Raw genomic sequence first — 24,290 nt, forward strand, 5'->3', positions numbered from 1 at the left:
TCAGAAAGGCTAAATGAGACATAAAGTGATGTCCTGCTTGTCTCAGCTGAAATGTGAAAACAATGCTGGGATTGTTCAGTCAGAAGTGTCAGAGGTCAGATATATTGTTGACACGGGGGTGCGAGAGGGCGAGCACAATAAAGAGAGAGGAGGAGAGGAAATGGAGAAAATGGTGGCGAGAGGAAAGATGTAGGGAGAGATTTCAGACCTCCTGTTCTCAGCTCTAAACATCCTGTCAGAGGGGAAAACCCCCCCGGTGCTTTACAACAGGTGTTTACTTTGCTTCACACACAATGAAAAATCATATCAAGCGAACACATGTGAATGTTTTACACGGTTTCCTCTTGTGTTGCATCGCGTTTCTCCTTTTCAGCGGAGGATCGCGGAAAAGAGAGAACTGAATAAGGTGGAAGCTCAAAGGAAACGAGCCAGGAACACACAAACCATGTAAAACACACCAGCAGCGCCTTGAAGCACGTCCTACATCCTGAAGCCGGACACATCACAGCCGCACAAATCAGTAATATGAACACAATCACTGCTCTGATGCATCCTGTGTGCTGCAGCATCAGACCGATGTGTGTGTGTTACACCTGAGACCGTCTCTGCAAAGCTACAAGACAAGAGGTTTCATTTATTAACACAAACTTACGATCAATTTTTAAACAAATCTTAAAACCCTCATGTAACCCTTTACTTTAACCTGAAAATAATCTTATCTCTCGGCAAAGCCTCCTGCCAGACTCCACTACTGTGATGTGCAATGCATTCTGGGTATTGTTTATGACATTTAAAGGGAACACTCTCGGGGAGTTGGCAGCCGCGTTGCCAGAGAGTTGTGCAAAAATACAAAAAAGGGAAGTCTAATTACAGTAAAATGACTGACCTGTTATTATACTGTAAAATTAAACTGCGGCTGCATCGAGCCGCTTTCGGTTAAATGTCTGAATCTACGCCTGAAGTGACCTTTCACGTGTTCCACCTCCTTCGCTGCAGCGGCCACACACACTCCCAAGCTGAGTGTCTGGCTTTGTTTGCTGACCCGCCACTTCGTCTACGAATGAGACATGTTGCCTGTTTGAGTTTCCTCCACCATCGCTGTCGTATCTCCTCCCAAAACCTTTTGGTTTCCGGTCATTTCTGACTCATCTGTGCTGCTTCATGCAGGGGAACTCACAAGGTGCTGTCAGTTTAAGCTGATTTGAGATTTAATGATCACAGGTGTGTAAAGTTGTGGCCCAAAGCAAATGAATGAGCAGCTTTTCAGACACATGTTGACACCGTGCAGGTACGTTTCTAAGCTGTTGTGTGGCTGTTTCACTGTCTGACTCTTGTTTTCCCGCTCAGTGTCTCTTTGGCACAAGTTTAATGTGTGTTGTTGTTTTTGTGCTGCTGTTTATTGGCTCGTTGTGTGATTGCAAAGAAGTTCTCTGTCAAAGCCTGAGAGAGATTCACTGACTCGATCTGTGAGCTGTAGCATAAAAAACATCATGTTTAATTTACAGATATTTCAAACAGCACCTCACATCCTCCAACAGATGGCACTGTCTCCGTGGAAGGTGACTGACTGCCACAAATCTCATCATGCAAAGTATTTCTACATATTTCTACATATATATCACACCCAAACAGGCAGATATAACTTGCTCCCTTCTGCAAAATGAAGAGAAGAAGATACTCGACTCGACCCGACAGCAAAAAAAAACAACCTCTAAACCAAAACCATCACATCACACAACACAAAACACGCAAACACATCGTTTGTTTCATATTAATCACAATATAAAACAAACAATGTGTAGTTTTCACAAAGCTTCTTCTTCTTTTACTGGTAAATCAAACGCAGCTGGAGCGTCTGAGCAAACAAAACAAACCGAAGCATCAGAGCGAACACTGGACCTGATACAGCATCTCTGTAATGATTCACAGTGAAGCCTGGACCTCCTTGTGGTTTTGGCTCGGCCCAGCGTCCACGTTAACCAGCGACAGTGAACGCACCACGAGCCACACAAGGAACAGCCGTCGTCCGCTAATGACAGGAGAAGTCTGCGCTTCACTCAGTGCATCTGTGCCTGTGAGTAAAGTATGAAATGTGAATGTGTTAAATTATTTCACTTTTAATGATCTACTAGTGAGTTTTGGTTGTGGTGCAATTACAGTCTACAGCCAGCAGGTGGAGGCAGAGGAGCATCTGCACAAATCCAGCCACCTCTGACAGTCTGAACACAGAAGTAGAATCAATAGACAGGACACACCAGCAGCAGCAGCAGCAGCAGCAGCAGCATGTCTGAATCCGTCTGCTTTTACACTTCAGCTCCTCTCATTTGTCTTTTCTTTCTACTTTCACTGCTAAACTCGACAGGATATAAATTATGTGATAAATTGTGACGTTTGGCTGTTTGTATATGATAACGGACTGATTTTGAATGTTTTCATGGCAACGCCTTGGGATCAATGAGGGAGCAGGGATGTATTTCACAGCGCAAACACAGGCAGTAATCAGCTCATACAATCGTGTAATTTTGTTTTGGAAAATGATGCTCATTTCCATTTTTGCATGAAGTGAATCTGGACGGCAGCCAGTTAAAGAAGCGCGGTAACCTCCAGATGTGTTCACGCTGATGAACCAAACAATCTCCGTCCTTTGCTGTAATTTATGAAAACACCGTATAACTTTTGTCGCTGTGACTCTGTCGGTTACGCTCGAGTGATGCACGTTTTTAGTCACGACATGCTCGTTGTGCCTTTTGATTATTCAAATTAGACTTCTACTCATCCTGGTTGTTAAATCACAGGAGCAACGATGCTCTTTCTTGAAGCATAATCCGGACTTTTTCAACTGATGGAGTTAGAAAAGTCAAACTAAATTGCACCAAACTGAGACGAGACTTGTAAAACATCACTGTCTTGGCGTGAAGGTTCTCAGGGGAACAACTTAATAGGTCAGCGACTCCTGAAAAGACACTCGGCTTCTTGTGATGCAATTTTTGATTTCTCTGTGATTTTCTCTTTTAATCTCCTAATTCTCCGTAATCTCCACTCTTCCACTGAACTTCCTTGTTCCTCTGTTTGTGCAAAGTCCAGCCCGTGTTGCTGCCCCGTGATCTTAGCTCCTAGCTTAGCCGAGTCCCTCAGCCTGTGTTTGACCACAGGTAAAGCTTAAAGTTTTTACCTGGCTAGATGTCACGGGGCGCTCCAGCCACAGGTGAGATAACACTAACATGGCCTGGTTGGCAGGTAAATCAGAGTTTATCTCCATTCAGCTTGCAAGAGCAACAAACCTGTAGTGAGTCTCGCTCTGTCGTCACCTCTCCCCACTGTAAACTCCCTCACCAGCCCTGTCGGTGCTCCTGTCAGCCTGCCGGCCTCCTCCACCTGCACTGACAGCGTAAATCTGAAGGAGCGTGTCAAAATGTCCTGATCAGCATCAATAACACGAGGATGAAGCTGTCAGAGATCTCAAAAGCAAGTCGAGTCAGGACGTTTGAACTTGCCAGAAAGATGAGCGTGGATTGATTGATCGTTTCTGGTCCCTTCACACACACACACACACACACACACACACACACACACACACACACACACACACACACACACACACACACACACACACACGGTGACGTACAGCAGTGTTACCTCGCTGAACCCACAGACTCACTCATCATAGTGACTAGTTTGTACCCACAGTTAGTATTTCTAACAGCTGGTTCTGCTTCAGATCTCAGATAGAAGTATAAATGTGCTTTAAGCAGGTCCGAGCTGCAGCAGCTCTGATCGATCTGAAATGTGACTGTCTGTTCTATCTGCTCGACGTCTGTGTCACAGACATTACCTCACCGCTCTGCTGTGATGTCATCCCATCCCTCTCCCTCCCTGACGTCTTCTCTCCCTCTCACTCGATCTGACTGTCGTCTTTTTTTTTCCCTGCCTCACCTCTGCCTCTCCTCGCTCCGCCTCGCTCTCCTTCTGTCGTCTTTCTGTCTGACTCTCTCTCTCTCTCTCTCTCTCTCTCTCTCTCTCTCTCTCTCTCTCTCTCTCTCTCTCTCTCTCTCTCTCTCTCTCTCTCTCTATATCCCCAAATGGCTTCAGTGCTGCTGCAGAACACACACACACATTTTAAAATCCATCCCTGCAAGCCTGCGCGAAGTATAATTACACAGAAACAGTATGCACACACGTTCAAATTCACACTGATGTGAACAAGCGCTCACAGAACCGTGTGCAGCTGTGCTGAGTGGACGTGACGTGAAGATGAGCGGTGAGGGAATCGTTTTCATTTCAACACAACACTCGCTGCATGTAAACTCTTTGTCACTTCACGTGTCACGCTGAGCTGCACGGGGCGCGTGGAGAAACCAGCTCGTTACAGCAGCGCTGACTCTGATGGGCGAACGTCAGGAGTCCGTGCTCTCACTCACACACGCATGCTGTTGATTTTTATCGGTGTGAACTGAAGATGAAGAGCAGGTCTTTGTTGTTGCAGGTGGATTCGCAGCCTCTCTGTTAGTTTCAGAGCTACATCAGCTCTCACACGATGAATAAATTAGAGTTCAGATAAAGACATCAGCTGGATCAGAACCGGTCCAGAGTGATTATGATCATTAAAATGAGTCAAACTTTCTACATAATCTGCATTATCTTAGTCTGTATTTCAAAGTTTTCCATATGTAACTCTCCAGTACATTAGTAGATGTTGCTGCTTGTTGTGCCTTGGCGTCTTCACGTCTCTGTGATGGTACCGATGGGCCCCGGAAGGGGTGAAAGGTGGTTTATCTGAGTCAGTACCCGGCTCAGACAGCTCAAATAAATGAGCCATGAACGTGTCGCTCCTTTGAAGACCGGCTCACTGACCAGAATGTCAACCAGGGTTTCCAGATCTGTAGATTACTTAGTTTCCACAGGTTAAATGTCTCATCCCCTGGTCGAATCCCATCACACCTGCTCCAGATCAGCATGTAGGCTACAGGACATGGGACACGTGAGAATTTACATCGACTAATGTTTAATTCCTGCAGATTTATCCAACTGGAACCAACTGAACGAAAAGATTTCTTTTTTAAAAAAAAAAAAAAAAACTACCCAGCAACCCTCGAGGAGAAACAGGAAGAGATTTCCTTTATTACTTTTTTACTCTGCCGTCAACCTGCAAGTCTAAGAGTCAAACAGGTGGATTCATTAATTATGTAGCATATTTGCATGTATATATTGTGAGTGTGTGACCTGCTAAGATTATAAGGTATCTGAGGCGGCTGTGGCTCCGGGGTATAGCCGGCGTCTTGTCATCGGAAGGTCGCTGGTTTGATTCCCCTGGTCAAAGTGTCCTGAGGCAAGACACTGAACGCCCAAACTGCTCCTGATGTGCTAATTGGCAGCTTGCATAGCAGCCACCAGCCATCAGCGTATGAATGTATGTATGAATTACTCATTCATGTCGTCAAAGCAGCGAGAAAGAAGGGACAGGAAGCAACAGGTCATCTTGTGCTTCAGTGAATTCGTCCACACACTCACAGAACTTGCTCTAATTTATGGTAATACACTGCGTCTAATTACAAGAAGCCATTTTAGGACGTAAATTCAGGCAAAACAGTTTTTAATCCCGGCTCACTAAACCTTTATGGTGATACTTTGTAGCTTTCTACGATACATCTGGCAGTGAAAGCAGCGCTGTTTGACTTTAACGGCGTGTAAACGCCTCAGCAGGAGCATGTTTGAGTTCAGCCTGGATTTATTTACAGCTGTTCTGCTTTTAACTGGTCAACGGTCCAAACCTGATGTCAAAGGATGTTTTTTTTTCTTCAAGCTACTTTAGTCTAAACCGCATGAAAAGAGAGAAAGCTGCCATTCTGAACGACGGGCGCCTCTTTCAGCCTCGCTCTCGCTCTCTGCTGTGTGTGAGTGTTTGTTTGGCTGAATACGTCTTCGCCTCTTTCAGACAAGCTGCATACAGAGATGTGGTTTTTTTTACCTGCCGTTGAATTCAAATGTCTCCCCACCTGGGAGCGTAATCTCTCTGCCTCATTATGTTTTATTCGGCTGTTATTGTGTGTTACAGCTGATACGTCTGTGCTGTGATTCACCGAAATACATTTTTGTATTATTTGGTGTGGGATTGTGAAAACATATTGAGCCAGAAACAAAAGCTGTCAAGATTTTTTTATTTTTATTTTTTTATGAAACTCATTTGGATTTTGACAAGCTGCTGTGGAAGACGTGTGTAGAGCGTTTACTTAAAGTGAAACTCTCACCAAAATGTTACCTGGCTTTTTTAGTGAATGTACCTGAGTCAAACCTTCATGTGAAAGCATAATTACCATGAAAGAGGCACTTTTAAGATTTCGTTTTTGGGTCAAACTCATTTTCAATGGGAGTGCTACGGGCACTTTTACGATAGCATCAAAATCTCTGTTTTTAAAACAGTAAGAAGTCTCGACACAACATGAAACTTTGCTGGTAGCATCACCAGGGTCTCTACACATGAACACCAGCACTGCACGTTTCATTTGTTTTCTGGTGAAGTTTAGGCACAAGAAGCATGTTGTCGAGGGTTAAGAAGAGATATTATTTTGGCTTAAAGGTCTTAGTGATGACATTTAAAAACTAAACATCAGAGCTTGTTTCATCAGTGAGTTCATCATAACTCTAACTCTAATGTAAGCAGGCTAGTGTTAGCAATGTCAGTGTTAGCCACGTTAATGTTAGCTTGGTGGTCTAACCAACATCAGTGTCACTCAGGAGGAAGAGCGTGTCGCTTAGTAATCGGACGGTCACTGGTTTGAATCCCTGGCTAACTTAAGTATGAATGTGTGTGTGAATGTTACAAGGTTTGTAAATGTCTTTAGGCTGGAAAAGCTTTATAGAAAATGCAAGTCGATTTAGCTTGTGTTAACATTAGCACGTTAGCTAGTGCAACAAATCGGCAGCTGCTTGAGGATCAGTTGAATACAGTGGTGCGATGGAACAGGGAGGTGGATGAATGTTAACGCCTCTGAAACACCTGTCATGGTCATCACAACAAAACAAAAATCTGGTTAACGCAAACTCAGCGTCACACATGCAGGCGTTGAAACGCTGTCTGGAACTATAGTGACTGGCTTCACAGCCTGGTTAGGTTAATAAACATGTAACCTGAACGTGAAATGACATGTTTTGTTGTAATATCAATATGTTTCGTAGCCTAAAAACATGAACAAGTGTGAATGTATCACATTAAGCGGCAACACCTCACCCTGTCGCCTGGACCTCGACAGAGCTCCATTGTTGCTGAAACTATTAAAAGCTTCACATCAGTGAGTCACACTGTTGCACCGGGCATCATTCTCACAGCCCCTTTAGTTTATTTTGACTCAGTCTGATGTAAACTCTCCTGCTGCTGCTGAAAATACTCACCAGAGCACCAAATGTGGATTAATCCACGGCTGGAAATGTCCTCCGACAAATCCACGTTTGAGCTTCTGTTTGAATAAAGGTTGTAAAAAGCGCAGCGGCCAGCGTCTCTCCCAGGAAATTAGGATTTGGTTCAAAATGAAACGATTTATTTGAGGTGCACAAAGATGAAACGTCTTGTGGTTTACATTTGATTATGCTCACTTCACAAACTGTATAATCATGAAAATTCCTTTTCTTTATACATATATTTTCGAGTGTTGTTTCAGATCCTAATGTTCCTACTTTGCTCTTGATCCTTGGAAGCTACAACTCCTTGTCCTTTGAGAGACTCAAAGCAAACTGCTGCTGTGAAAACAAGTCTGAAAAGCCTGAACCAGCCACCAGCATTAAATTCCAAAGGAATAACAGACTGGAGGAGTAGCCACACTGAGTTGACTGACAAATGATCCGGGGGGGGATTTCAGTGCAGGAGCATCAATGAGCCGTCGCAGCCGAGATGAGAGACGGAATAAAAGAATGACACACGGAACTGATATTACCACTTTAAATGCAAATAAAACACGGTGCAGGGTTATAAAAGAAAGGTGCACTTCTTCCCAATAGTTCTCCCTTCTGAAGTTTAGAGTTCCTGTAAATACTTAAGTCAGGAGAAAAAGCAGCTCTCCCCTTTTATTGATTGTGGACTCGGGCTTATGCTCTCCCTGAATCGCCCATTTCATTATGCTCTGCTCGCGGTTTATTGGTTTTAAGGTATGAAGCTCTGAGGGGAGACTTGTTTAGCTTATTGCTTTGCCGGGATGAAGCAGCGCCGGCTTATTGCTGGAGTCTGGAGGTCCGAGCTGTTTCAGCAGCAGACATCTGTTCTGCTGCGAGACCCGTATGAATTACAGCAGGCAGAACTGGCAACACAGGAAACTCCACACACTGTCTGTCTGTCTGTGAAAGGTGGTGGTTAGTTGTTTGCACAGACTCTCTAATGTTGAGTTCAGACGACTGGTGTCATTGGAAGCTGGTGGTATTATGCTACAAACTGACACCAGAGACGAGGGCTGGGCGACGTCAACAGTGAGACGTCCTCGTCTCCTCTCGCATAAAACAACGTTGGCCGACTAGCCGAGGAAGCTAAGCTCAGAAAACTGTGTATAAAACCAGAACGATTGAGACAAACAGCCTCCCGAGGAAAAGAAACACCGCTGCCACATGTTTAACCGAGTTCCTTTGGGTTTTGAATGCCTCGGTGGACGGCTGACAGCGAGAGACGTGATTGGCTGATAGCGGTCGTGGTAATAATCTGGTTGGTTAAATGGAGAGAGAGTACATGAAACGCCTGTCGAGCAGGGAGAGAGAGAGAGGAGTGAAAATAGAGTCTCCCTGATTGAACTCGGCCACGAAGCTTGAAGGTGACATTTTCAAATAGCTTGTTTTGTGCGACTAAAAGCTTAAAAGGCCCAATATATTGAATTTCCAGTGACATAAAACAATTAAAAACACCAAATCCTCACGTTTTAAAGGCAACTTTAGATTCACAAATGACTGTCCTGATTGCTAAGAAGCACTTAAAGGTCCAATTTGTAAGAAAAGTAGATTTTTTTGAGCCCCAGCTTGTGAAATACTGCCACACTGATGGCGGCCGACCCGTCCTGTGATGAGTTAGTAATAAGACTCCTCTTACCCTCCAAAGCTGCGGTAAGCGTTGTCATTGTTTAAGCTAACTTCCTGTCTATTTTGCAGTCAGCAGTCACCTCCATCGTCTCTACGTCGTCACATGAATGCATCTTTCTCTCTGCACGATCACAGCAGACCGGACCGGCTTCTTCATGAGTGGATAAAGTGATTTCTCTTTTCTCTTTTCTCGAAGGAAAGACATGAGTTACTGACCAAACACTCTGTAACAGTGATCACTGCTGGAACACAAAGATATTTAACACTTGTTTTAGTAGAAAGAGGAAAAAAAGTATTTATCACTTACAGCAGCTTTAATGAGACTGAGATCCACTAGATATTCATCTTCACCTTCTTAGCGTGGCAGAAGTCTTCTCCTCTCTGCAAATTTAACAGTTTCTCATTGATTTCACACATTTTTTCTGTTACCGCAGACCTCATAATAGGACTGTGCTAAACAAAAGGAAACCTTGTTTTTCTTTCATTTCATCTCAACCTTTTTATCTAGGATTCTGGGAGAAAAGTCAGCGAATCAAATCATTTTATGAATGTCACCGTGTTAAAATACAATCACACAGGTCAGCACAAATCAATTAAAGCAATCGCAGGTAGCAGCTGATGGAAATGACTCTTCAGTCAGCCTTCATCGATACAAGACGTCACCTCTGCTGTGCCGTGCTGACGGCTCGTGAAGAGAGTAGAAGGCCTGGATTTAATCTCAAACACATGCTAACATTAAGTCCAGTTCAAGGACACAGTCCACACAATATATGGTATCGTGAGGGAGAGGGAGGCCGAGGACCAGGAGAGAATAGAACCACAGTTATTGACCATGAATCAATCCTGACTCGTCCTCTGAAGAGCCCCGACAAAAGGTTCCGGCCTCGTCTGAGTGGGAGCATTGTGCCGTCTACTGTCAGAGTTTTTCACGATGAGAAAGGGAAACACACAACGTTGCTGTGTACCGCTGCGTGTTTCAGCTTTCATTGTATTGCCCCGTTCACTGAACCAAAGTAATGCTGTTGTTTCTTCAATGCCGTTTAGGTGACTGTCACAACGTCAATGTCAAAATACTTCTTGCATTTATTGTATAAAATCCAAAGAGTAACACACACTGGAGCCCGAAGAAAGAAAGAACGAAAGAAAGAAAGATGTTTTAGTGCTGAAAAAGGAAGCTGCTGTTGTAGATACGGCTGCTGCACACAATGATATCAGACTGCACGAAATCCAGGCAGCAGTGACTGCAGATCAGGAAGCATTTAGAAAAATATCAGCAGTGCGAGTGTACAGAGCTCGATCCCGAAGGAGCTCTGACATGGTGCAGGAGGCAGATTCAGCACAGGTGAGGGTTTGTTACTGTGATGCCTCTTCGTACCACAGAAGTGAGGGGACAGTGGAGGAACCTCGCTGGGCAGCGGTCCACTGGTCCCATCGCCAGTGTTGGTGTCCTTTGCCACATACTGAGGAGCTCTGTGGTCATTTGTAATAACAAGAACATCTGCAGTCTTAACCCCCCCTGCAAATCTGCCATGTTGGCACCGTGTTAGGCTTCTTCTGCATAATGGCCACCAGATTTCACCAAACACAGAGGTCATGTGATAGTATTTGTCCCATGCTAATTAGCAGCCTGAGTTTTTATACCTCTGTTATCTGTCGTCAGCCAAAAGAACAAGTAAAGAAATTCAGTCACGGCTCAAAGCAAGTTGAATGGCAGCCAGCAGCTGTGCTGTGAGATTGGCTGTATTTTTGATGACAGCGTTTCTTACATCCAAGTGCAGCCACAGAGCATCTTCTCCTCCATCTAAATGAGCTGCAAATGTGTATTCATGTTTGCAAATGAAGTCTAAACTGTATTAATAATGTGGCTGATGGAAAAACAAGAAGCCGGCTTCCCTTGACATCCGTGTTTACTGACCTGACAAACATTCAATCAGTTGAGAAATGCTGGAAAAACCGAGCAGCCGTCCATTTTTGGCCGCCTGAAATCCGTTTCTGACAAAATCACAACAGGTACGGGAACAGAACTTTGCTCCATCGACCTCCTTGAGGTCAGTTTTTTTTAAGGCATCAAGCGGCAGCAAAACTGACTGTTTCCAAAGAGGAACTCAACTCTAAAGTCTGCAGTCCTGAATAAATATGGCTTTAGGTGGATTCTGGTGGATCGCGTACATCAGCAGTAGTGGATATTCTTGTGTGGAGACCTGAGAACTCTCAACATTTCACTTGAAGTGTACTATGATGAGTAATAACAGGCCGTCTGAAGGAGATAAACATTTTGCACAATATGATCATCAGGACACAATCACACACACGAGGAAGACGTTTGATTTAGTTCCACGTTGTTCCACCAGCTGTAGAGACTCAAACCCAACACCCGTGTTTTTGAGTTGATTATGATTCAGTGATTATAACGATCATCATCCACTCATTATATGATTACACTACACTTAAGGAGCTTTACGATAATCTTCGTTTCCCCTCTCGCATTCTGTTGTTTTCTCCTTCTCGTGGTATAAAATCTTAATTGTATTTCACCCCAAAGTCATTTCACCTTCTCACTTTGCATCCCTCCTCACTTCATCGCTTTCCAAACCCCCCCCCCTTTTTTTTTCTCACCTTCACCTCATCTCTCTGCTCCGTCTCCAGCTGCTCCATCAGTGATTACACATAACCCCAAAGTAATTAAGCTAAGAACACAGACGGGGACGCAGGTCGTAAATAAACAACTGTAAGTGATATTAAACTATCAGGGAGAGCGTTGGCACGGGGAAACACATCGTCAGGAGTTTTTTTAAAATGAACTCTGAGCTGAGCAGCATTTTCTGACTCCCAACAAATTTGTCTCCGCGGCTCGGGACGCAGTCAGAGAGCCTGTTTTTATATTTTGTCGAGGATTATCGAGGTGATGCAGCAGCCCGAGTCATTTGCATCACAATATTCTTACTGGTTTCTTATGTTTAATACCTAAAATAAACACATGCATGCTTCAGATATGCCGACTTCAAAAAGAGAAAAAAAAAAAAAAAAGACTTTTAAAAATGACCCTCTAAGCCTCAAGTAAAAATGGCAGCGTTGACATTTACCTTCTGCTGCCCCGCCGACAGGAAACCTCTCTCTGGGTAATGAAAGCAATCGCAGACCCTGAAGATGAAAGAGGCGTGACGTTAGGAAACGATTTAAGGAGACGTAGGAGAGAACAGCAGATTGCTCGTCGTAAGCAACAGACCTAATTCACACGGCGGCCATTTTCCTCCGACATCACGCCCAGCAGTGGGAGGCTCAGATGGTGGATGATGTCATACTGTTGCAGGTTGTATAAACGTCGTAGAAATCTGTCAAGCTGTCATTTCGTGGCAGATTAGCTTCGGTTAGACATCAGCCAACATTGAAACACAGATGTTACATAAATATTTAGATATTTTTTGCATTTGGGTGATCTGATATCTGCTTGTCTTTTTTACTCACTACCACTGACGAAAATGTTAAAAAGAATAATAAAGGAAAAAACATCCAAATGCAAAAAAATATCAAAATATTTGTGTTTTATACTTTAGTGTTTCAATGCAAAAGTAAGTATTCTGGCTCTTTAAACTATCACCATTGCTACTTCTGCTGTCAACAGATGGAATTCATGTGAACAGAACACCTTAAAAGTACTTGAGCAGGTTTTAAATAGTGGATCTGAAAACCGAAGCCACCGATGAGAAATTCTCCAAAGAAGTAACGATCACCAAAAATAGCAAAAAGTCTATTTGACAGTAAAAATAGACTTCCATCCATCCAGTCCTCCGACATCTTCCTCTTCTTCTCTCTCATCCTTCTTGTAGCAGGGAACCATTAAAATCATAATGAGACTGTTTCCGTTTTTGGAGGCTGGGATTGGAAGTAATTCATCCTCATTGCAGAAGCTGAATAATTGAAAGGATGAGGGAGGTTTTTTTTTTTGAGGGCAAGAGGGGCCGGGGTTGATATCGAGGTTTTTATTTTTCAGATGGTGCGTTACAGTGCGTTTGAATCACAATCTGTTTATTGAGCTCTAATGTTTAGATTACGTGGCGACGATGTCTCAGAAGGTTTCACACATCAAATCAAGACCGTTACAGACTTCATCACTTTTATTATCATAAAACCTTTTTATATCAGTTGATGAGAGAGAGACTAAAAGAAACTACAGATGCTATAGCTTAAGAGGAGGAGTACAAGGCTTCAATCAGTCTGAAACCCAATAAACTCTCCTCCTACATGCTTGTGTTCATGCTGCACAAGATATTGAGCCTCACTCACCTTGTAGTCGAGTGCGAGTCGCAGCAGCAGCTCGACCTCATTATCGGTTCACACAAACGATTTTGGTTTCCTTCCACCAACCATTTTCATCTTCTTCTTGTTATGTTTGGTTTCTCCTTCTACTGCTTCGTCTCTTCTTCTCAGTTTTTGGTGAATTTCAAGCACCACCTATAGGCCTGGAATATGAACTGAAGCGTATTGAGTCGAAGCTGTCTGAGAATACAACTAAGTACTAAATTGTAGGTGGGTGAAAAATAATGTATCAGTAACTTATTACTACAGTTATGTTACGTAACGCGTCACAATCGCCACATCACCGACCGAAGTGAAGAGTTTATTGTTTTGTTGTTGTCTTTACCATAACCGTCCTACAACTGAGCCCAGCAGTGGTGTTAACTTTGGATTAACAGACCCCGTCTTAAAAACAAAACAGGTAAGTTGGAGGAGTCAGACTCACGGATCATCAGAGCGTGTTGGTGTACACAGTAGTAACCTGGGTGCAGTCAAACCTGCACAGCTTGCAACAGTTCGGCGTTAGAAAATCCTCCCCCGCTCAACACCTCATTGTGTTTCCTCACATCGCAAGAAGTGTTTGAATTTCACAAACAGTCAAATGTTGAGCAGTGAAAACAGACATATTTAGACTCGTGGAGGCTCCTTTGTGTTAGTTTTTAATTTTAGTCGAACTTTGGATGGAATTATTTTGGATGCAAAGACCCACAACTGTCGTTATCTGTTATCTGTCTGCTGTCTTCTGAACACACTTGTACTTGCTGATTAGAAACCCGACTAAACATGTCAGGCTGTTCTCTGCATTAGAAATCTTCCTCCTATCTCCGTTACAGAAACCAGGTTTTGAGAAAGTAACATGTGATGTGGCCCAAATTTTAACTTAAATCATAAAAATACCAAACAGTGGTTTTGACGTCATGTTGAAGACCTCTGAGTACTGTTAGATGTGTCCACTGAAGCTAGCATACTAACTAGCTAGCCATTGCCCATCCTGTCTCTTATACAACAGGCTGATTGCCCCTGTAGTTTAAGCTTGGATACGTACGCTAATGGCTACGTTCCACAAACAGTCTTAGCTTTTATAGTCTAATAACTCAACAAAATAAACACACAAAATGCAAAGAAAGGAAATATCTTCACACTGGTTTTATACAACTGTACACCCCTTGAATTTGACAGAATCGAGGCTCGCTGAAACCGCCTTTGTCTTATTTTTCCGTCGATCCAACAATCACCTGGTCCTATTGTTCTGATTGCGTTCCCGCCCAGATGTGACGTCCCGACCTCCCTCATGCTCGTCTTCCACTGTATGCTTCTCCTGCCGTCTCCCCCAGAGTCAAAGTCTGCATCGAAATCACTGAAAATCACCGTACACCCCGTCTGCAAACCGGCCTCATTTGTCACAGAGGCTTTTGTTCTCTGGGACGCTGCTGATTCCAGTCCTAGCCGAGCGCCGTGTTGTAAACACCAGACAAACACACCCAGCATACAGGATCTGCTTCCTCGCTTGGCTTTGAGTTTACCTGGAACTACAACTGTTTATACGCCGGTGTCCTTCTTTGTTCAGTACCAAATGTAATTTTCAATGCCAAAATGTTGTTTCGGGTGTCGACATTTAAAGTCACGCCTCTGGCACTATACGTTCTTGCGTGCAGCGGCTCTACAGAGGACCTCCTGGCTTGCCTCAATCCTGCCTGATTGATTTGATGCAACTGTGAGGCCTCTGTGGTGTTTAGATCTGACAAGAGTTGCTTTTTTGGCTTGTCTCATCATTCCCCTATCTCTTCTTACATCTCATTTCATTTTAAGGAGTACATGAAGTGCTGTTGATAACCGAGCAGGACTTGAATTATTTATAGCGCAGTACAACAAGTCTGCAGAGTTTAATATGGGATCAGTGCTGTGAGCCAGCAGTGGCTCTCAATCACGGAGTCCCCCGGTGGAAACATCAATCAGGCCTCAGACAGTGAGTGATGGATTTACTGTGAGTTTCGACTGTTTGGACAGACAAGCCTGGCCCAGATTTATTGAGCGCTATGACAAAAGTTTGAGAGAAGGAATATTCTTCACAATCCTTTTTCTCGACGTCACTTCAGCTGAATTTGTGAGTCGCGGGCAGAAGAAGACTGGTTGTTCAGGGACAGCTAAATGAGATTTGTAGCAGAATGGGTGACAGCGCATCGTTTGTCCCCATTTCCATCTCTTAGAAATCCCATAAATAACCACGCTTGTTTGGTTCCTGGCAAGAATTTACTCAAGAGCAGAATTGCTGTTTCTAATTTACCTGTTCTTTGTATGTCCAGGAGGCAAACGCGTCAGGATAAGAGATTTATAACAAAACTACCAGACCCAAAGCTGCAGCTATTAAAACCAACCACTTGCACGACACATACTAGAAAAAAGTTTGTCAGCTTCAGGTTTTACTTCCCGGTTGTTCGACCCATTGAATATACACAGTAACGCTTCTCAGACGCACATTCCTGCTCAGCACACGGACTCGCTATTTCTGGCTTGCAGAAATAGTAGAGACGAGTCATAACTGACCTTGTTTTTGCCGTTTTGAGGTGTCGTGTCAACAACTTGGTTCTCTGCGTGGGAGAAGACCTCTCTGGCTGCAGGGGAGTTTGTAGCTGCAATGCTGCGAGTGGCCACTGCGCAAAACTGGAGGCGAGGCTGAGCAGCACCACTGTACCCAGGTCCAAACGGTAGATTCATGGGTGGGAACAGGTTCTCACTTTATGTCCTCACTGATGTGACCAAGCGTCAGGCAGAGGCTGTATTAGTTTAGAGTCAAATTAAAAATACTGTCACCTACCTGTTCTGGGTGAGAAACCTGTAGCATTGACCAACATTAGCCAACATTTGAAGGACTCTGACTAAGATCTGGAGTCCCCGAGCGTGACCGCCTCTGCTCCTTCGGGGGACAGGTACCAGTTTCATCGTGTTGTACATCGTATGGTGTGTGATCAAATAAAGATTCTCCCTCTTCTGTTGTTTAAAAAGGCTTTAAATGCCACCCAGGGAACAGAGGTGCCAGTGTTCATTTGTTCCTCTGTCCACTTAGACGCAGCTGAACCGAAAGCCTGAAACACAAAAAAGTTGGGATGCTGGTGAAAACAAGCGCTAAAGAGGCGACTGGTGGCAAATTGAAGAAACTAGCGACAGTGCCCAAAAGCTGCTGCTTCTCATTTTGCCTGTCAAACTAAGAACAAACAAAACAGTTTATGGTTTTCTTTCATTTCCAGAAGACTGTAAATTGGGAACTCTGTGGCTCCAGGCCGTCTGCAGATTGGCCGGTCACAGCTGGTAAGTACCAGGCTGATATTTATTTCCGATATCTGGATCTTTGGATGCTAAATGTTTCCCGTTCTTCACCAGGGTAGTTGCAAACTTTTTCCCTTATTTAATTACTCAGAGCTCTTTTGCTTCTAACAGCCGCCTGCTGCTGCTGAAAACAGGCTTGATTGGAGCACCGACAGTGAATCTGCAGTAAAAGTAAAAACTAAGAGCTAAAAGACTGAAAAAGCGCCAACCAGCTGAAGGATACTGCTCTCTTGAGTGATGTATTCTTTGTGGGCTTTTCAATCCCCATGAGTTTTTTTTTTTTTTTTAGCTTTTACATTACATCTAATCATTGGATCCACTCATCCAGCCACTTGGCAGCACATTTAAAATCTGCCTCTTTAATAAAAAAGCAGTTTGAAGATACTGAAGAGTAATTCCAGGAGATATTTTCCACCATCACTGACGTATAAAATCCTTTTCTGCTTTTTTGCCCCGGCTTTTTTTATGAACACAAAAATCAATGTGTTCCTTCTACTTTTATCTAATATTGTTGTATATCTACACCTACACACATAAAAGGTACCCACAGATATTTTGGCAAGACAGGCGCGATATCAAACGATCATTCAGCGCCGGTGCTGGGAGGCTTCCAGGTATAAATGTGTTAGTGTGGGAATATAAAGCAAGGTGTTGCTGAGAGAAGTGTCTCTACGCTCGATCAGCTTTTCTTTGAGATTAAAACATTATGAACAGTGTAAGTCGCTCTTGTCCTTAAGAGGTACCTCATGTTACCTTCTCCCTGCTGAATTAAACCCTCCTCCTCTACATCTCTACATCTCCCCTGCTCCTACCCACTCTCGTCTTCTCTTATCACAAGAGGAAAATTCTACTTTCCTAAGCATTTCACTCCAGCATTTTTTTTTTCCTCACTTGAAGATTTCCCAGAACTGCTGTGTGATTCTTCACACTCACTTCTGTCATCGTTAGGCGAAGGCAACACAGGTGTGTGTATGATCAGCTGAGTTGTTCTGTTGCTGTGAACAGTGACGTCAGATGGGCCTGGAAAACACAAATCAGCTCGTACTGCTCCGTAATTTACGTGTCATGTAAACCATATTGATATTTCTACAACGCAAGTCATATCACGTTCATAATACATCTCTTTCATTTGAGACTGCTCTTTATTCATATTCACATATCTGTGGTTTGCAGAAACACACTTTGCCAACATTTATTCTGGAAACTGGGTTCAATGGATTGTGAGCAGATTCAAAGTAAGACTACAGGTCCTGTAGTTTCACACCTGTGGTTCATTTGGTTTGCACGATTTGGTTTTTCACAACGTTTGGGCCTTTTTTGAGACCCATCGAGTCACATTTTCATCTCAAGTTAGAGAAAGTTTATCCCAGCTAGCAGCGCCGTGCTGCAGCAGTTAGCAGCGCTCCGGCTTCCTCACTCGGTCTAAAGACATCCAGGTAATTAGTCACTCCTGAATGTTAACGTGGACATCGAGGAACAGCTGACCTGCCCAGGGTGTGCCGTGCATCACACCTCCAGAACATCCAAAAAAAATAAGCTGTCATAGATATCAGATGGCTGGAATAGATCCATCCCAGATAGCCAGAATGTCGGGGCCAGAAATGTGTTGGCTTGTCGAGCTAACGCTGCTGCTGCTAAAGCTAAAGTCTTGACACTGGCCCATAGCTGGTCTGAGAGCTGGAGGTGCTGCGAAAAAGGTCCAAAATAAAAGATGAGACAACAGGTGTAGTTGTGCGTACATGCAGGTAAACAACATATGAACTCCAACTGTTCATCTTGTTCCCCAAAGCTGAATCCATATCGATCACATGCAGCTAGTAAAAATACATTTCTAGACATCCTAAAGAAGATATTATAGGAATGCAGAATAAGAAAGTTTTGCTAATGATGCCCTCTGATCGAGCAGATGTTCTGACTATTTTTAACACCACGTTTATTAATTTATTGTCAGATCCATTAACACAGATCGATCATTTACTCTCCTCTCTCCACCTCACATTTCATTAAAGTCTAACAGTCTCCTCCAGATCCTTTTCCTGTGCACTGGGGATGCATTGTTTTCCATCCAAGAGGTATATCATTGGCGGTAATACCGTCGTGCCCACAGCACTCTGGACTCAGACACCAATAACTCCCCGGGTGTGAAAGCACAGCCGGTGTTTTGTCTGTGTGGACGTCTGCAGCGTCTCCGTGGCTCTGCTCTTTAGTCCTCTCAGCCCTCCAGCGAGTCTCAGGAAGCGAAAATCCTAATGAAGGGTTGAGTAATTACTCCTCTTAATATAAACGTTATAATGGGATTAAAATGATCCCACATCCTCCTCCCTCGTCCTCCTCCCTCGTCCTCCTCCCCCGTCCTCCCCCTCTGGACTCCCAGTCGCACTCTTCTACTGTAAGTCTCTCTCTCGCTCTTGTCCATCGCATGTCTCTCTACCTCGCTCTGTCTTCTCTGTTCATTGTTTATTTCAGGCTGTCTTTGTGAATCAGTTGTCGAGACGGTGATCTCCGGAGGGCCGGTCAGCTGGACAGTGTGTGTGTGTGTGTGTGTGTGTGTGTGTGTGTTTGCACGTGCTCAGAACAGCATGTGACTAAACAACAGAAAGTGAACATGGCAGCTGCCATGCTGCACAAACTCCCACTCCTTAGACAAACCACACACACACACACACACACACACACACTTGGGGCTCTATACTTGTGAGGACTCTTTAGCATAATACAGCCCGTACCTGATTACACTTATAATTAACCAAGTTCTACGTAGTGCGAAAATAACTGATTAAACAGAATTATAAAAATGTCAACAACCTGATAATTACACGTTTTTATCCGTCTCAATTATCAGTTTTAAGTTTTTCAAATGTGGAAAAGAGCTTGAAACTGTTTAATATGATGGTAAGCTTAATAATAATAATAATAATAATAATAATAATAATACTATCTGTCAGCAAAACAAGCAGATATAATTTGACTCCGGGAAACTGTTAGAGATTTTTCACAATATCTGACATTTGATAGACTAAATAATTCTTCAATATATCGAAGAATTAACCTCATTAAAGGAGACTTTTTAGTTCTTTTGTGAATGTAAAATATCTGTAATGTTAAAAAAGGTGAAAAAAAAAGTTCACAGAAGCTCCGCTCTCCCACAGAAAACACTGCTCCTCAAACACCTCGTCAGTGGCCCCGCCTTTAATTTTGTGACTTTGTGACTTTGTGACATCACACTACTTCACCAAGTCTCATCTTTACATCATTTCATGCCTACCAGGTAGTTTGGCAGGTAAGAACTGAAGATTATAGCTTGTAAACATATTCTAGTTGTAACCAAAGATTAAGATTATGAACCTTAGAGTTAGAATAATATGTCTCATTTAAACTGAGAATGAGATGATTCATTGATTAATTAAATCTACAGAAACTTGATCACCAGCTATAACAATATAACTATAAGGCTGTATTACTACAGTAAACCTGAATATTTGTTTAAGATGAAAAAAATACCAAACATTACTTCATTTCAGCTTCTTGTTTCCAGACAAATTAAGATTTCAAGACTTTAATTTTTTTAATATTTTCTTTCTAACACCTTCTAGGCGAGATGATAAATTGCTTTTTTTGAAAAAGTGATCAGCAGATTAATCAATAATTTTAAAAACACTTTACTTGTAACCCAAATTCTAAATTGTTAATCTTCAAAAAAAACTCTTTACAAAAATGAGAACTGGACAAAATGTTCCTCGCTTTCAAAAACTTTGAAACGCACTGAGCGATTAAAAGTAAAACTTTTACACACACACACACACACACACACACACACACACACACACACACACACACACACACACACACGCTGTGACACTGACTTGTGAGGACATCGCTGCGCTGTACGTTCAGCTCGTCTAACCCGAACGTTAACGTTAACAGTGTGGTACTGGACTTTCTGTTCCTCTCTCCTCTCCAGCCGACCGTAATGAGCAGTGAAAGTGTAGAAACTGGAGAAAACCTTCCCTGCTGCAGACATCTTGAATCTCGTTAGTGGAAAGAATACGTTTCTGGTTGAAACAACGGCGACGCAAATGGAAAGTCTTTATCAGAATTATCATGCAAACTAATAATCGCTAGCAAAGAAAGTTACTGCGGCGGTGAAACTCGTCAGGATCCACAAGACGTTTATCTTCATGTCCAAAAACTTACCAAAGAACAGCAAAAACACCAGATATCTCAAAAAAAACAGTGATTTAATTCTCACCACAAAATTGAATATATCAGTATTCATTGTCTAAATCCACCATCTGGCCCAAATAATCAAAATCAAAGCTAATGATCTGCTTGTCGTGGGCTTTGCTGACCTCGTCATGCTCCCCGCAGGATGAACCATTTACATTTCTGTCTCCACTAGGATCTGAAAACAGTTCAGCCATTCTGCTCAACACAACACGCTGCGGTGTGCGATCACCACGAGGCTTCCAGACTTTGCGTTTATTTTCCTGAATTATTTTATGGTTTCTCACTTAAACTTGCCATTTGTTCATGTTGGTGTGACTCCAATTAACAGTTCTGGAAAAAGTTAAATGAAACTGCTACTTTAACGTTTTAGTGCAACGTCTTAAACAAACATTCTACTTAAAAAAAACTAGATCAGGTTTTTAATTTTCTTGCTAAGTGGATTATTTACCGTTTGAATTGTGTGTTTGTTTAGTGGCGGCAGCCGGCGGGGAACATCGATTCCTGCGGTGAGAGCAGATTCCTGAAACCCATCTGTGTTCCCAGGACTGTTTCAGAGACAACAATCACAGATTTACACAAAAGACAACAGGAAGGCAATTATTCAAATCAAACATTCAGCTTTATTACAAATATCATCAGGTTCAGAAGAAATCCCTTCAGAGTCTGACATTTCTATCTATCTATCTATCTATCTATCTATCTATCTATCTATCTATCCTCTGTGCTGTTGTCCTCTCACTCTGGCAGACAGCCTTCACACTCGGCTGTTTTCTGTGTCTTCCTGTGTTGTTTTATCCACCTACGGCCCTCTGCTGCGAGAAATCATATTTATAACGGTGTTAAATATTAAACATTACAGCCTCTATGACAGTGGAGTCAAGACACTGTTGTGTTTATTTAGAACCGCTTTAAATGTTGTGTTGACCGCCACAGATCTGGAGACAAGCGCTGAGCCTCGTGAGTCTTGTCTGATGTTGTGTCCTCAGGCCTGTTAACGTAAAGGTGCGTTCATGTGTAGACGTGGACGTGCTCATGCAACAGCTGCGGTTGAGGTTCTGGACGGAGCTCAGTGTGACGCTAACATGGGCTGAGCAGAACACAGATTCAAGCGAGTAACTACGTGCACTTAACAGGAAGACAAAAGAAAAAGTGTGTTCGCTCTCAGAGTTTCACCCTAAAAAGCTGTTGAGGATCAATGTAGAAGAATTCACTCAGGCGGTAGGAAGCGAAGCCTGCTGCAGTGTTACAGGATGTTTGGGCAGATATGCATATTTTACAGTTACAAACTCGTCTGCATCACACGCTGCTCATGTGTGATCTGCAGACCGGGGCAAAAAGGGACTTAGTGACATGATGTTGGCAGCTAAAGTAAATCCAAAGGCTAAAAGGGAACCTGATAACATAAAAGCCAAACTCTCGCCAAAATGAAACCAAGGCTTTTTTTTTTGTGAATCCAAAAAAATCCAAGTCAAACCTTCATGTAAAAGCATAATTAGGATGAAAGAGGCACTTTCAATTTTATTTTTGTTTTCAGGTCAAACTCATTTTCAATGGGATAGCATCAAAATCTGTATTTTTAAAACAGTAAGAAGTCTCGACACAACATGAAGCTTTGCTGGTAGCATCACCAGGGTCTCTACACATGAACACCAGCACTGAGAACAATGTTTGTGTACACAGAGTTACTAAAAAGAAAGTTTTTGAACAACTCATGTTAGCAGTAGCTTGTTCTGCTCGCTGCCGTCCTGCCAGTGGAGAAGTGTCGATCACGGGTGCATTCACAAAAAAAGCCTAGGTTGCATTATGGTGAGAGTTTTGCTTTAATGAATGAAAACATGTTGGAGGTGTGCCGTTCTTCATCTAACCCGGGAATTTAATTGGTTGCATATACATTGCCGAACGACTCCGGCGTGGTTTTGCAAGACCGAGGAGTTCCAGTGATGATTACAGAATCACGTGCAACCGCAGTTTACGTGTGTTTTATAAGCAGAACATCAAGAAGTGTTCCCAGCTGACGGATTAGAAGAAGAAGTGCCTGGATCTGTCTCTCTTTTTTTGAGACGGAGTGTTTTATTATGAAAATGATGCTGTTGTTTCGGTGTGTGACTTCTTGTCTGCTCCGTGCTGCATTGGGCTGAACTGATTGATTACTCAGTGTGTGCTGATGCGGGTCGCTGTAAAACACAAGAGTCTACGCAGCCTGTGATTGGATAAGAAGTGTGAGCCAGTCATCGAGGAGCTCTCAGGACGTAAAAGCCTCAAAACAGAATCCTGAACATTTTGCTCTGTTTGACCCCAAACCACCATCACCACCGCCGCCGCCGCCGCCGCCACTGCTGCTGCTGCTGAAAACCCTACGAGCACTTTTCTAATTAACTATATTTCAGAAAGAGTTGACATTTGGCAAAAAAAGTAACTGAGTTTGACTTTATTTACTGGTAGTTTGCAGGAAAGAGGAATCCGGTCCAGACACAGACGGAATTTTTTATGTAGTGTCTCGGTTTTGCATAAAAGTAAATAAATAAGACATAAAGGAAGGTTACTGCTTGTGTTTGTCAGGCTGTACGGAGAGTAAGATGAGGAGCCTGAAGCCTCCGCCCGTCTCAGGCTGGATGTTTCTCTGATGAGGAGGCAGAAAAGTCAGGCGGATGGATTTACGAGGGTGAAGGGGCAGTAAAGAGCTAAGCTAGCTGATGGGGCCGAGCTAATGGACAGCTCTCCACTCAGCAGTTTGTACAGCCGTCAGCTGGAACCCACACGGGTCCAGAACTGGTGGCTGCAACGAAGGAGACTGTTTCACTATTACCTTATTAAAAAGATGCTGCAAGAAAGGAAGACTGTCATGATGTTGTAGGAGTTGATGTGAGGTTTATGTTACACAATCTGACACTGACTTTAAACATTTCTGTGTTAAATAAGAAGATGACCCGCTGCATGCAGGCTGACTGAACAACTCCTCCCAGCCCAAGAAAAGAGAGAAAACCGGTCGAGAAGTGAGTCAGCGACCCAAACCTCCATCAGGAAGGCTCCACTCATCCAGGTGAGCTGAAATACAACACACAGGGAGAGGAACTAAACAGGTAGACTCAGGTTTTAGCACTAGTGTAGCAGATGTTGTCATTGCACTAAAATATTGAAACTTCACATTTCGCTGTGATGATGTCTGGTTAGGATTTAAGCACTGAAAACATTTGTTTAGGGTTACAAAGGTTTTGGCTTTAAATTCGGAGTTGTGTTGCCACGAAGAAGCCTGCAGACATCCAGCTGTTCGCTGAAATGAACAGGAAGTGAACATCGGTTTGTCGTTTGGCAGCCAATGTTGCTATGAAGGGTCTGCCGAAGGAGGCGATGCCAGCGTTGTATTCTGCCGATCGGGCTCGCCTCATGATTTATGC

General features: G+C 43.2%; 1 protein-coding gene across 4 annotated transcripts in view; it reads left to right on the plus strand.

The window, feature by feature from the left end:
* The first annotated feature begins 1,162 nt into the window (after nt 1–1,162).
* The window catches only part of xkr7 (XK, Kell blood group complex subunit-related family, member 7), a 95,812-nt gene continuing 72,684 nt past the window's right edge, over nt 1,163–24,290 (plus strand). The window contains exons 1-3 of one of the 4 annotated variants that reach the window (XR_005076285.1): nt 1,163–1,288; nt 1,930–2,074; nt 2,160–2,388. The gene's annotated coding sequence lies outside the window, so the exon portion shown is untranslated. Of the gene's footprint in view, nt 1,289–1,507; nt 1,560–1,929; nt 2,075–2,159; nt 2,389–23,814; nt 23,936–24,290 lie in introns of those variants that run through there. The other 3 variants (XM_037105528.1, XM_037105529.1, XM_037105530.1) reach the window with 3 other exon arrangements.

The sequence above is a fragment of the Acanthopagrus latus genome, chromosome 7 (assembly GCF_904848185.1).
Source record: "Acanthopagrus latus isolate v.2019 chromosome 7, fAcaLat1.1, whole genome shotgun sequence".
In the NCBI taxonomy this organism is placed as follows: domain Eukaryota; kingdom Metazoa; phylum Chordata; class Actinopteri; order Spariformes; family Sparidae; genus Acanthopagrus; species Acanthopagrus latus.